This window comes from Lolium perenne, chromosome 5, assembly GCF_019359855.2.
Source record: "Lolium perenne isolate Kyuss_39 chromosome 5, Kyuss_2.0, whole genome shotgun sequence".
Classification (NCBI taxonomy): domain Eukaryota; kingdom Viridiplantae; phylum Streptophyta; class Magnoliopsida; order Poales; family Poaceae; genus Lolium; species Lolium perenne.
In genome coordinates, this window is record NC_067248.2 from 253,412,899 (window position 1) to 253,427,493 (window position 14,595).

Sequence of the window (14,595 nt, forward strand, 5' to 3'; positions counted from 1 at the left end):
CCCTGCAACCACAAAGCAAGAAGTCTCTTGTGTCCCCAACACACCTAATACACTTGTCAGATGTATAGGTGCACTAGTTCGGCGAAGAGATAGTGAAATACAGGTGGTATGAATAAATATGAGCAGTAGTAACGGCACCAGAAAATAGCTTGATGCTACAACTGGCGTGTGGTTGATGGTGGTAATATTGCAGGCAGTACAGATGCAGTAAAACAGTAAACAAGCGATGATTGCAGTATTTGGGAACAAGGCCTAGGGATTATACTTTCACTAGTGGACACTCTCAACATTGATCACATAACAAAATAGATAAATGCTATACTCTACACTCTGTTGTTGGATGATGAACACCACTAATTGTGTAGGATTACACGAACCCTCAATGCCGGAGTTAACAAGCTCCACAATATTCGATATTCATGTTTAAATAACCTTAGAGTGCACGATAGATCAACACAATTAAACCAAGTACTAACATAGCATGCACACTGTCACCATCACACTATGAAGGAGGAATAGATCACATCAATACTATCATAGCAATAATTAACTTCATAATCTACAAGAGATTACAATCATAACCTACGCCAAGTACTACACGATGCACACACTGTCACCATTACACCGTGCAGGAGGAATAGACTATTTTAATAACATCACTAGAGTAGCACATAGATGAATTGTGATACAAAACTCATATGAATCTCAATCATGTAAGGCAGCTCATGAGATCATTGTATTGAAGTACATAGGAGAGAGATTAACCACATAGCTACCGGTACAGCCCTTAGCCTCGATGGAGAACTACTCCCTCCTCATGGGAGACAGCAGTGTTGATGAAGATGGCGGTGGAGATGGCAGCGGTGTCGATGGAGAAGCCTTCCGGGGGCACTTCCCCGTCCCGGCGGCGTGCCGGAACAGAGACTCCTGTCCCCCAGATCTTGGCTTCGCGATGGCGGCAGCTCTGGAAGGTTTCTCGTACCGTGGCTTTTTCGTATCGAAGACTTAGGTCAGTGGCTTCTTATAGGCGAAGAGGCGGCGTCAGAAGGGGTCTGGGGCCACCAGACACTAGGGCGGCGCGCCCCCCTGGGCCGCGCCGCCACCATGTGTGGGCCCTGTGGCCCCTCTCTGGCGGCTCTCGGGTGTTCTGGAAGCTTCATGCAATCCTAAGACTCTGGGCGTTGATTTCGTCCAATTCCGAGAATATTTCCTTACTAGGATTTCTGAAACCAAAAACAGCAGAAAACAGGAACTGGCACTTCGGCATCTCGTCAATAGGTTAGTTCCGGAAAATGCATAAATATGACATAAAGTATGCATAAAACATGTAGATATCATCAATAATGTGGCATGGAACATAAGAAATTATCGATACGTCGGAGACGTATCAGCATCCCCAAGCTTAGTTTGCTCGTCCAGCAGAAAACGATAACAAAGATAATTTCTGGAGTGACATGCCATCATAACCTTGATCATACTATTGTAAAGCATATGTAATGAATGCAGCGATCAAAACAATGGTAAATGACATGAGTAAACAAATGAATCATATAGCAAAGACTTTTCATGAATAGTACTTTCAAGACAAGCATCAATAAGTCTTGCATAAGAGTTAACTCATAAAGCAATAATTTAAAGTAAAGGTATTGAAGCAACACAAAGGAAGATTAAGTTTCAGCGGTTGCTTTCAACTTGTAACATGTATATCTCATGGATATTGTCATCATAGAGTAATATAACAAGTGCAATATGCAAGTATGTAGGAATCAATGCACAGTTCACACAAGTGTTTGCTTCTTGAGATGGAGAGAAATAGGTGAACTGACTCAACATAAAAGTAAAAGAAAGGCCCTTCGCAGAGGGAAGCATTGATTGCTATATTTGTGCTAGAGCTTTGGTTTTGAAAACAATAAAGAGAGCATAAAAGTAAAGTTTTGAGAGGTGTATGTTGTTGTCAACGAATGGTAGTGGGTACTCTAACCCCCTTGCCAGACAAACCTTCAAAGAGTGGCTCCCATTTTATTTTTATTTTTGGGTGGCACTCCTTCCAACCTTTGCTTTCACAAACCATGGCTAACTGAATCCTCGGGTGCCTGCCAACAATATCATACCATGAAGGAGTGCCTTTTTATTTTAGTTTTATTATGATGACACTCCTCCCCACCTTTGCTTTCTCAAGCCATGGCTAACCGAATCCTCGGGTGCCGTCCAACAATCACATACCATGGAGGAGTGTCTATTTTTGTTAATTAATTTGGGACTGGGAATCCCATTGCCAGCTCTTTTTGCAAAATTATTGGATAAGCGGATGAAGCCACTGGTCCATTGGTGAAAGTTGCCCAACAAGATTGAAAGATAAACACCACATACTTCCTCATGAGCTATAAAACATTGACACAAATCAGAGGTAATAAATTTTGAATTGTTTAAAGGTAGCACTCAAGCAATTTACTTTGGAATGGCGGAGAAATACCATGTAGTAGGTAGGTATGGTGGACACAAATGGCATAGTGGTTGGCTCAAGGATTTGGATGCATGAGAAGTATTCCCTCTCGATACAAGGCTTAGGCTAGCAAGGTTATTTGAAACAAACACAAGTATGAAGCGGTGCAGCAAAACTCACATAAAAGACATATTGTAAACATTATAAGACTCTACACCGTCTTCCTTGTTGTTCAAACTCTTACTAGGAATTATCTAGACCTTAGAGAGACCAATTATGCAAACTAAATTTTAGCAAGCTCTATGTATTTCTTCATTAATAGGTGCAAAGTATATGATGCAAGAGCTTAAACATGAGCACAACAATTGCCAAGTATCACATTATTCAAGACATCATACCAATTACTACATGTAGCTTTTTCTGTTTCCAACCATACAACAATTAACGAAGCAGTTTCAACCTTCGCCATGAACATTAAAAGCTAAGAACACATGTGTTCATATGAACCAGCGGACCATGTCTCTCTCCCACACAAGCATTTATTCAAACAAAAACAAAAACAAACAGACGCTCCAAGTAAAGTACATAAGATGTGACCGAATAAAAATATAGTTTCAAGAGAAGGAACCTGATAATTTGTCGATGAAGAAGGGGATGCCTTGGGCATCCCCAAGCTTAGACGCTTGAGTCTTCTTGAAATATGCAGGGATGAACCACCGGGGCATCCCCAAGCTTAGAGCTTTCACTCTTCTTGATCGTAGTGTATCATCCTCCTCTCTTGACCCTTGAAAACTTCCTCCACACCAAACTCGAAACAAACTCATTAGAGGGTTAGTGCATAATCAAAATTCACGTGTTCAGAGGTGACACAATCATTCTTAACACTTCTGGACATTGCACAAAGCTTCTGAAAGTTAATGGAACAAAGAAATCCATTCAACATAGCAAAAGAGGCAATGCGAAATAAAAGGCAGAATCTGTCAAAACAGAACAGTCCGTAAAGAAGAATTTCTAAGAGGTACCAGACTTTCTCAAATGAAAATGCTCAAATTGAATGAAAGTTGCGTACATATCTGAGGATCACTCACGTAAATTGGCATAATTTTCTGAGTTACTTACAGAGAATTAGGCCCAGATTTGTGACAGCAAGAAATCTGTTTCTGCGCAGTAATCCAAATCTAGTATGAACCTTACTATCAAAGACTTTACTTGGCACAATAATGCAACAAAACTAAGATAAGGAGAGGTTGCTACAGTAGTAACAACTTCTAAAACACAAATATAAAACAAAATTACTGTAGTAAAATAAACACATGGGTTATCTACCAAGAAGTGCTTTCTTTATAGCCATTAAGATGGGCTCAGCAGTTTTAATGATGCACTCGCAAGAAATAGTAGTTGAAGCAAAAGAGAGCATCAAGAAGCAAATTCAAAACACATTTAAGCCTAACATGCTTCCTATGAAAAGGAATCTTGTAAATAAACAAGTTCATGAAGAGCAAAGTAACAAGCATAGGAAGATAGAACAAGTGTAGCTTCAAAAATTTCAGCACATAGAGAGGTATTTTAGTAACATGAAAATTTCTACAACCATATTTTCCTCTCTCATAATAACTTTCAGTAGCATCATGAGCAAACTCAACAATATAACTATCACATAAAGCATTCTTATCATGAGTCTCATGCATAAAATTATTACTCTCTACATAAGCATAATCAATTTTATTAGTTATAGTGGGAGCAAATTCAACAAAGTAGCTATCATTATTATTCTCATCATCAAATGTAGGAGGCATATTGTATTCATAATCAAATTTATCCTCCATAACAGGTGGCACCAAAATGCTACTATCATTATAATCATCATAAATAGGAGGCATATCATAATCAACATAAACTTTCTCCTCAATACCCGGAGGGCTAAAGAGATCATTTTCATCAAAACCGACCTCCCCAAGGTTAGAATTTTCCATAGCATTAGCAACAATAGTGTTCAAAGCATTCATATTAATAACATTCCCATTAGCATGCATATAAAGTTCCATGGGTTTTTTAATTCTCTCTTCAAACACAACATGTCCTAATTCAAGATAAAGTTCATAAAGATCTCTCATATTTTTATTGTTTTCCATTATACCTAACTAGTGTAAAACAAGAAACAAAAAGATGCAATTGCAGGATCTAAAGGAAATAGCTTCGAGTACTGATACGTCTCCGACGTATCGATAATTTCTTATGTTCCATGCCACATTATTGATGATATCTACATGTTTTATGCACACTTTATGTCATATTAGTGCATTTTCTGGAACTAACCTATTAACAAGATGCCGAAGTGCCAGTTGCTGTTTTCTGCTGTTTTTGGTTTCAGAAATCCTAGTAAAGAAATATTCTCGGAATTGGACGAAATCAACGCCCAGGGTCCTATTTTGCCACGAAGCTTCCAGAAGACCGAAGAGGAGACGAAGTGGGGCCACGAGGTGGCCAAACCATAGGGCGGCGCGGCCCAAGCCCTGGCCGCGCCGACCTATAGTGTGGGCCCCTCGTGTGGCCCCCTGACCTGCCCTTCCGCCTACTTAAAGCCTCCGTCGCGAAACCCCCAGTACCGAGAGCCACGATACGGAAAACCTTCCAGAGACGCCACCGCCGCCAATCCCATCTCGGGGGATTCAGGAGATCGCCTCCGGCACCCTGCCGGAGAGGGGAATCATCTCCCGGAGGACTCTACGTCGCCATGGTCGCCTCCGGAGTGATGTGTGAGTAGTCTACCCCTGTACTATGGGTCCATAGCAGTAGCTAGATGGTTGTCTTCTCCCCATTGTGCTTAATTGTCGGATCTTGTGAGCTGCCTAACATGATCAAGATCATCTATCTGTAATTCTATATGTTGCGTTTGTTGGGATCCGATGAATAGAGAATACTTGTTATGTTGATTATCAATTTATATCTATGTGTTGTTTATGATCTCGCATGCTCTCCGTTACTAGTAGATGCTCTGGCCAAGTAGATGCTTGTAACTCCAAGAGGGAGTATTTATGCTCGATAGTGGGTTCATGTCTCCGTGAATCTGGGGAAGTGACAGAAATCTCTAAGATTATGGATGTGCTGTTGCCACTAGGGATAAAACATTGGTGCTATGTTCGAGGATGTAGTTACTGATTACATTACGCGCAATACTTAATGCAATTGTCTGTTGTTAGCAACTTAATATCGAGGGGTTCGGATGATAACCTGAAGGTGGACTTTTTAGGCATAGATGCATGCTGGATAGCGGTCTATGTACTTTGTCGTAATGCCCAATTAAATCTCACTATACTCATCATAATATGTATGTGCATGGTCATGCCCTCTTTATTTGTCAATTGCCCAACTGTAATTTGTTCACCCAACATGCTGTTTATCTTATGGGAGAGACACCTCTAGTGAACTGTGGACCCCGGTCCAATTTTCTATACTGAAATACAATCTACTGCAATACTGTTCTACTGTTTTCTGCAAACAATCATCATCCACACTATACATCTAATCCTTTGTTACAGCAAGCCGGTGAGATTGACAACCTCGCTGTTTCGTTGGGGCAAAGTAATCCTTTGTTACAGCAAGCCGGTGAGATTGACAACCTCGCTGTTTCGTTGGGGCAAAGTACTTGGTTTGTGTTGTGCAGGTTCCACGTTGGCGCCGGAATCCCTGGTGTTGCGCTGCACTACATCTCGCCGCCATCAACCTTCAACGTGCTTCTTGGCTCCTACTGGTTCGATAAACCTTGGTTTCATACTGAGGGAAAACTTGCCGCTGTACGCATCACACCTTCCTCTTGGGGTTCCCAACGGACGTGTGCTGTACACGCCATCAAGTACTTACAACGGCGCCGGAAAATAGCTTAGTAGCCGAGATCCGGAGTGTGAGTACCTTTTACCTTTCCTCCCCGGCAACGGCGCCAGAAAAGTGCTTGATGTCTACTTCACGCTTCTTTTCCTGTAGACAGTGTTGGGCCTCCAAGAGCAGAGGTTTGTAGAACAGTGATACGCGTACAGCACGCGTCCGTTGGGAACCCCAAGAGGAAGGTGTGATGCGTACAGCGGCAAGTTTTCCCTCAGTATGAAACCAAGGTTTATCGAACCATTAGGAGCCAAGAAGCATGTTGAAGGTTGATGGCGGCGAGATGTAGTGCGGCGCAACACCAGGGATTCCGGCGCCAACGTGGAACCTGCACAACACAAACCAAGTACTTTGCCCCAACGAAACAATGAGGTTGTCAATCTCACCGGCTTGCTGTAACAAAGGATTAGATGTATAGTGTGGATGATGATTGTTTGCAGAGAACAGTAGAACAATTGCAGTAGATTGTATTTCAGTATAGAGAATTGGACCGGGGTCCACAGTTCACTAGAGGTGTCTCTCCCATAAGATAAACAACATGTTGGGTGAACAAATTACAGTTGGGCAATTGATAAATAGAGAGGGCATGACCATGCACATACATATTATGATGAGTATAGTGAGATTTAATTGGGCATTACGACAAAGTACATAGACCGCTATCCAGCATGCATCTATGCCTAAAAAGTCCACCTTCAGGTTATCATCCGAACCCCCTCCAGTATTAAGTTGCTAACAACAGACAATTGCATTAAGTATTGCGCGTAATGTAATCAATAACTACATCCTCGGATATAGCATTAATGTTTTATCCCTAGTGGCAACAGCACATCCATAACCTTAGAGGTTTCTCTCACTCCCCCAGATTCACGGAGACATGAACTCACTATCGAGCATAAATACTCCCTCTTGGAGTTACGAACATCAACTTGGCCAGAGCATCTACTAGTAACGGAGAGCATGCAAGATCATAAACAACACATAGATATAAATTGATAATCAACATAACATGGTATTCTCTATTCATCGGATCCCAACAAACACAACATATAGAATTTCAGATAGATGATCTTGATCATGTTCGGCAGCTCACAAGACCCGACAATTAAGCACAATGAGGAGAAGACAACCATCTAGCTACTGCTATGGACCCATAGTCCAGGGGTAGACTACTCACTCATCACTCCGGAGGCGACCATGGCAGCGTAGAGTCCTCCGGGAGATGATTCCCCTCTCCGGCAGGGTGCCGGAGGCGATCTCCTGAATCCCCCGAGATGGGATTGGCGGCGGCGGCGTCTCTGGAAGGTTTTCCGTATCGTGGCTCTCGGTACTGGGGGTTTCGCGACGAAGGCTATTTGTAGGCGGAAGGGTAGGTCAGGGGGCGTCGCGAGGGGCCCAGGAGACAGGTCGGCGCGGCCAAGGGTGGGGCCGCGCCGCTCTACCTCCTGGCCACCTCGTGGCCCCACTTCGTTGACTCTTCGGTCTTCTGGAAGCTTCGTGGCAAAATAGGACCCTGGGCGTTGATTTCGTCCAATTCCGAGAATATTTCCTTACTAGGATTTCTGAAACCAAAAACAGCAGAAAACAACAACTGGCTCTTCGGCATCTCGTTAATAGGTTAGTTCCAGAAAATGCATAAATATGACATAAAGTATGCATAAAACATGTAGATATCATCAATAATGTGGCATGGAACATAAGAAATTATCGATACGTCGGAGATGTATCAAACAGCAGCAAGTTTCCCTTAAGTGGATCACCCAAGGTTAATCGAACTCAGGGAGGAAGAGGTCAAAGATATCCCTCTCATGCAACCCTGCAACCACAAAGCAAGAAGTCTCTTGTGTCCCCAACACACCTAATACACTTGTCAGATGTATAGGTGCACTAGTTCGGCGAAGAGATAGTGAAATACAGGTGGTATGAATGAATATGAGCAGTAGTAACGGCACCAGAAAATAGCTTGATGCTACAACTGGCGTGTGGTTGATGGTGGTAATATTGCAGCAAGACAGATGCAAAGAAACAAAGAAACAAGCGATGATTGCAGTATTTGGGAACAAGGCCTAGGGATTATACTTTCACTAGTGGACACTCTCAACATTGATCACATAACAAAATAGATAAATGCTATACTCTACACTCTGTTGTTGGATGATGAACACCACTAATTGTGTAGGATTACACGAACCCTCAATGCCGGAGTTAACAAGCTCCACAATATTCGATATTCATGTTTAAATAACCTTAGAGTGCACGATAGATCAACACAATTAAACCAAGTACTAACATAGCATGCACACTGTCACCATCACACTATGAAGGAGGAATAGATCACATCAATACTATCATAGCAATAATTAACTTCATAATCTACAAGAGATTACAATCATAACCTACGCCAAGTACTACACGATGCACACACTGTCACCATTACACCGTGCAGGAGGAATAGACTATTTTAATAACATCACTAGAGTAGCACATAGATGAATTGTGATACAAAACTCATATGAATCTCAATCATGTAAGGCAGCTCATGAGATCATTGTATTGAAGTACATATGAGAGAGATTAACCACATAGCTACCGGTACAACCCTTAGCCTTGATGGAGAACTACTCCCTCCTCATGGGAGACAGCAGCGTTGATGAAGATGGCGGTGGAGATGGCAGCGGTGTCGATGGAGAAGCCTTCCGGGGGCACTTCCCCGTCCCGGCGGCGTGCCGGAACAGAGACTCCTGTCCCCCAGATCTTGGCTTCGCGATGGCGGCGGCTCTGGAAGGTTTCTCGTACCGTGGCTTTTTCGTATCGAAGACTTAGGTCAGGGGCTTCTTATAGGCGAAGAGGCGGCGTCAGAAGGGGTCTGGGGCCACCAGACACTAGGGCGGCGCGCCCCCCCTGGGCCGCGCCGCCACCATGTGTGGGCCCCCTGTGGCCCATCTCTGGCGGCTCTCGGGTGTTCTGGAAGCTTCATGCAATCCTAAGACTCTGGGCGTTGATTTCGTCCAATTCCGAGAATATTTCCTTACTAGGATTTCTGAAACCAAAAACAGCAGAAAATAGGAACTGGCACTTCGGCATCTCGTCAATAGGTTAGTTCCGGAAAATGCATAAATATGACATAAAGTATGCATAAAACATGTAGATATCATCAATAATGTGGCATGGAACATAAGAAATTATCGATACGTCGGAGATGTATCAGTGGTCGGAGTAGACATGCTATTTGGCGCTGCTACAATTACATTTTTTTGTGCTATAAATGTTATGTGGTTATGTTACTTTAGTATAATTTTATTTGCTACGAGGTGTCCGGCGAGGTCTCCGACGAGTCTCCAGTGAAGTCTGTATCTGACGAATTTTTTTCTTTTTTATTCGAAACGAACCATTTTTTGCTTCAATAATGCTATGACATCCTACCACCAGAGTTGGAAGGTGTCGGCGGCGGAGCTGCAACCGGTCAACACGGGAGCTACAAGCCACCGCCAACGGAGCTGCAAGGAGCATCGTTGATTACTGCAAGGAGCCAGTGCCGAGGCTGCAAAGGGAAGGAGCTGGAAGGCGTCGGCGGTGGAGCTGCAACCGGTCAACATGGGAGCTGCAAGCCGCCATCGGTGCTGCTGCAAGACGGATGCTGAGATCGGCGGTGCTACAAGGCGACGCGACAGGAGGCAGTGGTGCTGCAAGGCTGCGCGATCGGCAATGGCGGTGGTGCAAGGCGGGGCTTTTTTGAGATAAAACTAGACACATAAATCAATCTAACGGTTCAAATCGATTTGATGTAACGACGAGGGACTCGGAGGCTAGGGGGTTTGCAGCCTCCAGAGGATCCTCAGAGCATCTCTAACAGAGCCCGAAAAAGTTAAAACCGAAAAGAAAGGATTCAGTCTCCCGAAAACGAGAGTTAGTCTGTTTTTGGCAGTGGCGTAGAACAGAAACCGTACAGACGAACTGAAAACATGAAATTAGAAATCTCGCGGGAGAATTCATCGATGAACACATATAGACGATAGTTGTTGCTCCGATTGAGCACCAAACTTTACATAATTCAAACTAATAACCTAAATGAACTAATATCCGCAGCACCGCGATCTAATTTTGCCCAAAAATCGGCCCGGCGGCCTCTACGCGCGACGGCGGTGGTGGTGGCGGTGGAAGGCGAGGCGATGGACGCTTGGAGCTCCTAGTCGTTGTCGAGCTCGACGATCTCCAGCTGGAAGCGGCGGACGCGTTCTTCACGACGCGCCTCCTCGTATTCCTGGACTTGCCGGACGGCGTCGGCCTCCTCGCGGCGCCAGCGTCGACGGGCCTCCGCGGCGGACACGGCCGCCACCTGAGCGACGACCGCCTCCTCCTTCTCCTCTGATTCTTCCTCCTCCTCCTCCTCCGACTCTTCCTCCTCCAGCTCTTCCTCTTCTTCCTCCGACTCGGACCAACGGAGGCGTCGCGAACCGCCGGTGGAGGACCCATCGCCTCTGAGCGCGTACTTTGCGAGCTTCCCCGGGGGCGTGAGCCCCCTGTTGGTCCACCGGCGGGCGCTGCGCTTGTGCGCGCCCTCCGAGCGGACCCATTTCCGCCGCTCCGCCTCGGTGCGGAATACGGGCGGACGCGGCGGCGAGTCCCCGCCACCCAATCCCGCGGCTGGGCTGCCATCACGTCCACGGGAGGCCATCGCGCGGCGGAGGGTGGAGGTGCGGTGGCTGGCTGCGCGTGGATTGCTCGTCGGAGCGGGGGACTGGCAGCGACAGAGGAAGAGGAGACGACGGAGGGGAGTAGGGTTTGCGAACCGAACTCCCCTCCGCGAACCCTTTTAATAGGGGCCGTGCGGGGAGTTGTTCGGGCCCCTGAACTTCCGATTCGGGCTGACCCACTTTTTCGGGTGCTGATCGGCGCCAACTTCGACCCGAACCCATAAAAGTTCGGTTCCGGCGGGATTTACGGGCTATGTTAGATATGCTCTTGCCGCTGCCCTTGTTGATTTGGAGAGGATTGAATGGCATGGATCTAGCGGGAAGACTGGCTCGTGTCCATGATCAGTTGCATAGGTGGGATCGTACTGTTCTTAAAAGCACCAGCAAACGTATAAAATCAGCACAGCGTGAGCTTGAAACTGTGGCGAGGGGCGCCCTTACTGATGAAAACGTTTCCCGCCAGAAGGAGTTAGCGATTGAAATTGAAAAACTGTTGGTTCAGGAAGAGATTCATTGGGCCCAGCGAAGCCGAGTTAACTGGCTCCAATTCGGGGACAAAAATACATCATACTTCCACAACTTTGCAAAGGAGCGCAGACAGAGAAACAAAGTAAAAAGGTTGAAGGATGAGAATGGAATTTGGAGGGAAGGGACGGCATATCTTAATCCTATGATATCTGATTATTTTTCAGGGTTATTCTCTACTGAAGTATATGATACTGACCCATCACTTTTACAGAAAGTTTTTCCCCGGGTGACAGCTGCTATGAATGACACTCTCCTCCGACCATACACAGCTGAGGATGTACGGAAGGCTTTATTCTCTATTGGGGATATGAAAGCTCCTGGCACAGATGGTTTACATGCAATATTTTCAAAAAATGTTGGCATATATTGGGTGAAGCTTTGACACAGGAGGTGCTACAGGCTATAAATGATAAGGTAGTACCTGAAGGTTGGAATGATACGGTTATTGTGCTGATTCCAAAAGTTGAAAATCCAGAATCAATTTCCCAATATAGACCAATCAGCCTATGCAATGTTCTCTATAAGGTAATTTCCAAGATGATTGCTTTTCGTATTAAGTATATTTTAGATGAGGTTATTTCACCGGTTCAAAGTGCTTTTGTTCCTGGAAGAATGATCACAGATAATATTCTTGTGGCCTATGAAAGTTTACATACTATGAAGAATAAGAAAAAAGGAAAGGTGGGATACTGTGCTGTGAAATTGGATATGCATAAGGCCTATGATCGAGTAGAGTGGATTTTCCTCGAAAGAATGTTAGTTCAATTGGGTTTTCATTCAGAAATGGTCGAGCTGCTAATGTCATGTGTGGAATCTGTGAAGTACAAAGTAAGATATAATGATCAAGAAACAGAAGGTTTTTTTCCAACCAGGGGCTTAAGGCAGGGGGATCCTCTTTCTCCCTACCTTTTTCTGATTTGTGCGGAGGGTTTATCAAGTTTACTAGCTCATCAAGAGGAGGTTCGTGGTATTGAAGGGGTTAAGGTGTGCAGAAATGCACCATCAGTGTCACATCTTTTATTTGCTGATGATTCCTTGATCTTTATGAAGGCAAACATAGTTAATGCAACCTCGTTGAGACAAGTTCTTGATCAATATTGTGCAAACTCAGGGCAATTGGTGAGTGATGGAAAATGTAGCATTTATTTTAGCCCCAATGTTGATGTTCAACTTAAGGCTGATATATGTACCGAGCTGAATATTTTGACAGAGGCGTTATCTGATAGATATTTGGGACTGCCTGCTATGGTGGGGGTGGACAAGAGTGATAACTTCATGTATCTGCTGGAAAGAGTGATTGCCCGGTTAAATGGGTGGAAGGAGAAAACAATGTCGATGGGTGCAAAAGAAATTTTACTGAAAGCTGTAATTCAATCTATTTCAGTGTTTGCGATGGGGGTTTTCAAGATACCCAAAAATATTTGCAAGTCTATTACTGATGCTATGGCAGCCTTCTGGTGGGGTGATACGGATGATCATAAGAAGATGCATTGGAGAGCATGGTGGAGAATGTGTATCCCGAAAATTGATGGAGGGATGGGTTTCCGAGATCTTCATTCTTTCAATTTGGCAATGTTGGCAAAACAAGTATGGAGACTCCTGAACAATCCAACCAGTCTATGTGCGTCGATACTACAAGCTAAATATTATCCAGATGGTAATCTGTTGGCTACGGGACCTAAGAAAGGATCTTCTTTTACCTGGCAGAGCATTGTTAGTGGGATACAAACTTTTAAGAGAGGGCATATCTGGCGAGTGGGGAATGGCAGAAGAATAAATATATGGAGAGATCATTGGGTCCCTGGGAGTGTGACACGCAAGATTGAAACTGCCCGTGGAAATTGTCTTCTACGAACAGTTGATGATCTAATTGATCCAGTTTCAGGTCTTTGGGATGAACAATTACTCAGTGAAATTTTCAACCCGCTGGATGTTAGAAGAATTTTACAGATTCCTATCAGCCAAGAGCTAGGAGAGGATTTTGTGGCATGGCATAAGACTAGCAATTTTTGTTTCTCGGTACGTTCGGCATATTACTCGGAATGGGAACATCAATTCGGCATTAAAATCAGAAGCAATACGGGTCAAAGTTCATCGTCAAGTAATCCAGTATGGGGAATTGTTTGGAAACTACAAGTTCCATCCAAAGTCAGAATCTTCATATGGAGAGCTTTGCATGGTTTGATCCCTGGTATGTCTATTCTAGCTAATCGCCATATAAAAGTGCCAGCCCAATGTCCGATATGTAAGTCGGGAGCTGAGGATATTCTGCACCTTATATTCACATGTAAACGAGCAATCGAAGTCTGGGCAGCATTAGGCTTGAAGGAGTTTATCATGCAATGGTCAAAAATTAATAAATCTGGGAGTGTAGTTCTGGAAGAGATTCTACGATCAGACTTAGTACATACTCCAGTTCTTGGTGCTCTGAGCTTGAAGGAGACAGTGGCGGTGGCAGCCTGGTATATTTGGTGGCAGCGCCGAGAAGGAGTGAAGGGGGAAAGAATAGCTTCAGCTATTAGCTCTGCGTTTTCTATAAAAGCTCTAACAATGAACTTCTCTTTAGCAGATCAGAGAGCAACGCCGAAGGTTATAACGTGGAGTAAACCTCTGGCTCACCAGTACAAACTTAACATAGACGCCTGCTTCTTTCCTAATGGATCGGGTGCAACGGCAGCCGTGATCAGGAACTCTCACGGTGAGGCCATAGGGGGCGGGACCTGGCCATTGGCGAATATTCTGAGCCCAGCCTCGGCTGAGGCAATGGCTATGAAGAATGGCATGATGTTACTGGAGAATATTGGATGTTCCCCTGTAGTTGTAGAATCGATTACTTTGGACTTAATTACAAAGATGCAACGGAGAAATTGAGTTATGGAGCCCTTATTCAGCTATTCTGGCAGATTGTTTTCAAATTGCGCGAAGAATTGGAAGAATCTCATTTCAGCATTGTCCCAGAGAAGCAAACAAGACGGCGCATAATCAAGCTAGATTGAGTTTTGAGTCTAATAGTTTTTCTATTTGGGATAGTGATCCACCCTCATCTGTTTT